The 6,539-nt window shown below is 34.8% G+C and overlaps 1 long non-coding RNA gene across 1 annotated transcript; it reads left to right on the top strand.

Annotated features, from left to right (window-relative positions):
* The first annotated feature begins 1,517 nt into the window (after window positions 1-1,517).
* Window positions 1,518-4,701, top strand: LOC107777307 (uncharacterized). The gene is made up of 2 exons (XR_001646166.2): window positions 1,518-1,940; window positions 4,364-4,701. It is a non-coding gene; the product is annotated as an uncharacterized LOC107777307 (long non-coding RNA).
* The last annotated feature ends 1,838 nt before the right edge of the window (window positions 4,702-6,539 follow it).

The following is a 6,539-nucleotide window of genomic DNA, read 5'->3' as shown; positions in this document are numbered from 1 at the left end:
TAGAATTTCCGAAACGTTGTAGTAACTTAAGGAAAACTTAAACAAGGTATGTATGGCTAAAACCCCGTCTTTTAGAAATTGAGCTCCATCGGTGTTTGTGTGAATACGGTAAGATTAAAGTTGAATTGTTGTATTGATTGTTGTTTCACATGAATTTGGGGTTGCGACCTTATATGCGTGAAAGATGTGTCTCAATATAATAAACGTGTTATTCTTGATAACTTTAAAGGGTGCAAGGAATATGAATCATGTACTGAAATGCTTAGACCTTAGATTGAGATTGAAGCTGCATATGTTGTGTCCTCTATGTGAAGTCTCATCTATGCTTATAATTTATTTGCTATTTTGTGCACATACTATCCTAAATTACAAATCTAACATTGAAATTGGGAATGATGTGAGATGTGGCCTAGTGCCAAATATATGACGTGATAGCTGTGGCCCCAAGTTCCTATGAAATGATATATATGAAACAAAAATTGAAATGAGATGATGATGGAAAAGGGAAACCCTTGGTAAGGCGGTCTAGCCGATCGGGCCGAGATCGGACGCCATGCCGCACACATGGTGGTATTGTGTTGATATTGAATCCCGGATAAAAAGGGAAAATGAGATTGTGATTAAAGTGTATGTCTCAAGTGAGATTGAAGAGTATGTCTCAAGTGAGGAAACCTAGCCGATCGGGTCGAGATCGAACTCCGCTCAAGCTAGCGGTGGTATTGTGAACAATGATGAACAATATGAAATGCCCCAAACTAAAGGCTATGGAAATTATGTGAAAGCTATGTGATTCCTTTTATTTGATGATGTAGTGATTGTTTAAAGCTTTTGTTGAATCCTTATGATTTCTTTGTCCTTGTATGGTTGTTCTTTCTAATGAGATGGTGTTTAGTTATACATACTAGTGCTATTCGATGGCACTAACGTCCCTTTTGCTGGGGACGCTATGTCTTTAAATGGATGTAGGTGTTTCTATAGCAGGCAGTATTGGTCGCAGCTAGTGCCACATCATCCTTTCAGCTGACTTGGTGAGCCCCACTTCGTTTCGGGGTCCTGTTGTGAGCACGTGATTTTTGCCCTACATGAAAATAACTCCTAAAAATAGACCAAAAATAATTTTTATTGATTTTAGGAATTTTTCTTTATTTATTTGCATTTTATGCATTTTTAATATTTTTAAATCATAGAAAAAATTTTAAAAATTTGTCATTTTTACATATTTAACTTTTAGTGTTTTAAATTAGCATTTTCCTTTAGTTTAAAGTTAATTAGTTGTTTTAATATTAAAAATAAATATAGAATTTTAATTTCTACAAAAATAGATTAATTAATTAAAGAAAAGAAAAAGGAGAAAAAGAAATTAGGAAGAATGTATCGTTGGTCTTGTTTCTTCTAAAATTGGGTTAGAATTCAAATTGACCCAATTCCCACTAGCCAAGCCCAATACCATATCCAATACGCTCTTGACCCAAACTCTTTTTTTTTTATAAAAGGCAAGACCTAGGCCTAAAGGCATCAGATTTTTTCATACACTTGAGACCTCTTCCCTTCTAGACAAAGAAAAAAGAAAAACGGCACACCTTCCCTTTCGTTCTCCTTCTTCTTCATTTCTAAAAAAACACAGATAAAGAGAACAAAATCCTCCCCTTCCAAAAAAAACCTTAGCCTCCCATCTCTAACATCACTCAAAAAATCAAAAAAAAAAGAAATCGATCAAAAAAAAAAGAAAAGAAATCAGAAGCACACACAAAATTGTTGAAACAAGAGAAATGAGAAAACTGGAATTCTCAATGGGATTTGAAGGGGACTGGTTTCGAAATTTTCCTTTCTTTCTGGGTTTCTAAAGGTTGTTTTGAGCCACGGAGTTGGTGTCTTGTTGAGCTTCATTTGGTCCTTTCGTCTATTCATTTGGTGTTTTTAGCCAATTTTCGAACAGCTAGGTATGTATTTCTGTTCGTATGCCCGGATCTGATTTGTTTTGAGATTATGACAATATGTATTGGCTTCTGACGCTGCATTTTTGAATAAGAGAGTCATGCGGCAATGGTGATTTTACTGAAAAGTTGTCGGTAGCTATCTTTATTTTTCATATTATTTAATTAACTTAGAACATGTCGTCAGCTCTTTAGTTGGTATTAGCTTGTATAACTCTAGCTAGCTCTTATTTTTCTTGATTCAATTGTATGATTTTATGTTTGTTTTTTTAATATTTTTTATTATTATTAAAATTGGCCACAAGATACATTGCTCGGTGGTAATTTTGTGACAAAATTATTTTTATATCAAATGCTAGTAAGTAGTTCTGACCGTGCTTTTCTTTACTAACTTGGCAATGGCATCAAAATATGTCTCTGCTAGAGGTGTAGCTAAATGAGGCAAAAATAATAATAAAACATAAAAGAAGCACATATTGCTCATTTACCTCTCCAACTGTGTAGTATAAGCATATATATTATAAAAAAATGAAATCATATATAGGAGTCTTTTTCAATTCTGACATATATATGTAAGTCTCTCAAACGTGTCTATACTTATGACTACATGCTTTTGTTCTCTATAAAATTTGTGTGAATGAAGTACGTTTTTTTTACAATTTATTTCATTTAGCTGTTGAGCTCCCTTACTGGTTTAGCTAGCGAAATATTTATTCATGTGATTATGTCGTTTTATCTCAAATGGTAGCTTGAAGATGCGTAGTTGCTTTAGGCGCGCTATTTTAAAAATTACCTTCCTAAACTCGGGTGTGCATTTATGTGACCCAAATCCAAATCTCAACAACGTTAGATAAAATGTGTCGTGAACCACGGGTGCATTTATATGACGTGGTTCCAGACGTATTTTAGATGATGTTGAATCTTTCCTAAAAATAATTAAACAAAAGCGGTTATAAAGTTAAAATTGTATAGGGTTAAAACATGTATTAGAATAAGACAATAGGCCAACTATAATAGTTGAGCGACCGTGCTAGAACCACGGAATTCGGGAATACCTAACACTTTCTCCTGGGTTAACAAAATTCCTTACTCGGATTTCTGTGTTCGCGGACTATAAAATAGAGTCAACGTTTTAGTCGATTCAGGATTTGAAATCAGTGAGTTGGGACACCATAAAATTATCCCAAGTGGCGACTCTAAATTTTTAATAAAATAATCCCGTTTCGATTGGCACTTTAAGTTAGAAAAAACTCCCTTATACTCCCTTCCGGAGTGTAGGAAAAAGGAGGTGTGACAGCTCTGGCGACTCTGTTGCGGAGTAAGAACCCAGAATCTCTGGTTCAGGATTCAGAATTCGAGCTTAGAATAATTGTTGTATTTGTCTTTATTTATTATCTGATTTTATTCACATGTTTGGGCCTAATGTGCTAAGTGCTACTTTTTACCGCTTTGATATTATCTGAATTGTATATAAACTGATATGAAACCCTTCTCTTCTCATCTTCAGGGATGTGCACGCTGACGTGACTCCCTATTCTATTAGTGTCATACCTTGAAATAATAAAGAAACTCGAACAAGTTACAAAGCCGGATGGCCTTTTGGTTCCCGGTACGTAGCCCCCTCCTTGGCTCGAGTTGTTGCTCGGGTGCACAAGTCTAGAACAGTATACCCAGGTTTTATACTTAGAATAACTCAGCCTCATGCTGGATCCCTAGTAGGAATGTTTGTTTGCATCATATGCATTTGACTTTGGAGACTCAACACAGGGGTTGGGTCTGTCTAGGACAGGTGTACCCGAAATAAAAAGACCATCCTATTGCATCCTATGTGCTACATGTTGCAATTTTCCAGGGTAAAAAGGTCATTTGGTGGACCAATAATAGTTGAGGGCAAATTAAAAAAAAAAGAGAAAAAAAGAAAAAGAGAGAGTGAAGTGTGAAGATAAAGCGAATGGGGCCTATTATGTTTTCTGTCACATTTTTGTTAAAACAAAAGCTTGAAAATTCAAAAAAAAAGGATTTTGCACTTTTTCATCATTTTTCGAAAATAAAAAATTCAAAAAAAAGAAGGAAAAAGAAAATCCAAAAAAAAGATGTTGCATTTTTCCTCATTTTCAAGGAAAAGGCAAAAATATGTTTTCTCTAAATTAGTTGTTTTTGTTTTAATTCTCGCCGTATCCAATCTGCCCGAACTACACGAACCTGATTCTCATCTCTCGGGGCGGGATACGTAGGTAACTCATATAGGGTCCGATCTTCCTAGTAAGTCTTAGGTTCTTGGCTTCGCGGGGTCTTAGCCAAATCTTGCATTTTATCCACTTTTAGCCGCATAGGTTAATTTTGCAGAAATAGCTTCAATCATGTCTGACATGTGTCTAGTAAGGAATGTTACTGTCTCACATAGTGTTGGTTTCTGTTTTCTCATACAGGTGTGGATCTACTTACAAAAGCTTGGGCATGACAAACGCCTTAGGACCATCCATTCAGGAGTTTGCTTAAGGAGATTTTTTTTAGTTATTATGTTTTGAGTCTGTTGTTTTATTTAGGTCGTCTTTTACCTTCTAGTTTGTATAGTAATGTTGGGTATTTCATTTTTGTATTGGAAAAAGATGTGTTATAAATCAAAAATCCAAAAAAAAAGGATATTTTGTGTTTTTATATTTCCGTTAGAATTTTCTTCTGGAATACTACTCCTAGAAATTGAAAACAAAATCGTTTGATGTGGTTCTTCCTTTAGGCAATTAATATCTAGAACTTAAAATAAAAATTTATTTTTATATTTCCTTTAGTATATTAGGACTAAAAAAAGAGAATTTTTGTTTTTTAGTACCTCTTTAAAGGTTTTTTCTAAGATATTGATTCCAAAAATCCGCAAAAATTTTCTTTTGAGGTTTTTTCTTTGCGAAATTAATGAAAAATGAATAGAAAAAAAATTCTTTTATTTTTACTAGATTTAGGACATTGTACATAGAAGAAATAAGATACCTTATCTTCTGTTTATTTTTAAAAATTTCTTCTTTAGGTAATTAAAAATTGAAATCCAAAAACAGTTTTTATCTTTTTCATTTCTCGTTACGAAGTTTTTCTTCAGGGATATCAAATGAAAATTCAAAAAAAAAAAGGAGTCAAAAAATATCTTTCTCTTCTAGGATTTTTCCTTAATAGAGTATTTGTTTCCAAAAAGAAAAGAAAAAGAAAAAAAATCTGTTAAGCTTGAGTTTAGAATAGGTTATAGAACATTAAGTCTAGAAAATTCAAAAAAAGGTTTTGCTTCTTTTATTTCTCTTTTCTCATCGGATTAGTCATTAAGGTAAAAAAAATTGAGAATGTTAGTTTGTTTCCTTTATTCCTGATTTTCCCGAACTACGCAAAGATCTAATTCATGCGGCGTTATGATACGTAGGCAGCCTACATAGGGTTCGATCGAATCATTTTTTATATTATTAAAATAAAAAAAGGAAAAAAAAGAAAAAAAGAAAAAGAAGAAAAAAAAGAAAAGAAAGAAAAAAAAAGAGAAAAAAGATGGTGAAATTATAGAATGTGAGAAATGAGAAGGAAGAAAAAGAGCGATAATCAGAAAGAAAAAGGGGAAAGAAAATGAGAGAGCTAAGAAGTGCTAGAAAAGCAAAGAAAGGAGAGGATTGAAATGAACAAATTGGGATGATTCCATATGACCTTCATACCCTCTAAGTCATTCTAGAACCGTTAATTATTGCTAGGTGCATTACACGCAATGTGATATTTTTACTGTTAAATGCCCTAACGCTAACAGGATGACCCCATTATGTTCCTTTTCGTTATCTTCATTTCGCAGAAAGGTGGTTGGTTTGTGGTTCTTAATGTGGTAACTCTTCTCTACAAGATAAGGTCGAAAGGCAATGGAAGACGGCAACAGAATTGGGTCGGTTGATACAGGTGCCCGAAAGCAGTTGGTTGAATAGGACACTGGTTTGGCTGATGAGGTAAGGATGTTATAATAACACATGATGGACATGTATTAGGCCTGGATGATTGGGAATGCACCACCCCCGCCACCACCTAGCTTCTTAGATTCTACCCTTACCCAAACTCTGGTCATAGTGTCAGATGATCCCCCATACTCTCTAGATCCACTAGTTTATCACAGCATTCCCAACCACCCTAGCAGCTCCATCACTCATCCTCCAATTACCTCTCCCCAAAATTACCCTCCTGTCATATCCACTATTTCCAACAATGAGTACCCACTCAAAGCTCATGATGCCCAATATTACCCCTTAAAGGTTTCCCACAAGGTTCCTGACTCATATAAGAAGAGCCCTCGGGATGAGCTTCATGCTGAAAATGAAAAAGTTACAGGAAAGAAGGGAGAGATGAGATAACCGGGAAGCTGAAAAGCATAGAACAGTCTTTAAAGAACATGCAAGGGACGGGAGACCAGGTTAACATATCTTACAAAGAGTTGTGTACGTTCCTTGACGTTCGCCTGCCCGCAGGGTTTAAAGTGCCAAAGTTTAACTTGTATGATGGGTGTGGAGATCCGGTAGCCCATTCGATGGATTATTTCAGTGAAATGATAAGTGTTGGCAAGAAAGATGATTTGTTGATGGTGTATTTCACTGAAAG

The sequence above is a fragment of the Nicotiana tabacum genome, chromosome 1 (genome assembly GCF_000715075.1).
Source record: "Nicotiana tabacum cultivar K326 chromosome 1, ASM71507v2, whole genome shotgun sequence".
NCBI lineage: Eukaryota > Viridiplantae > Streptophyta > Magnoliopsida > Solanales > Solanaceae > Nicotiana > Nicotiana tabacum.
This window is presented reverse-complemented; position numbering and strand designations above follow the sequence as displayed.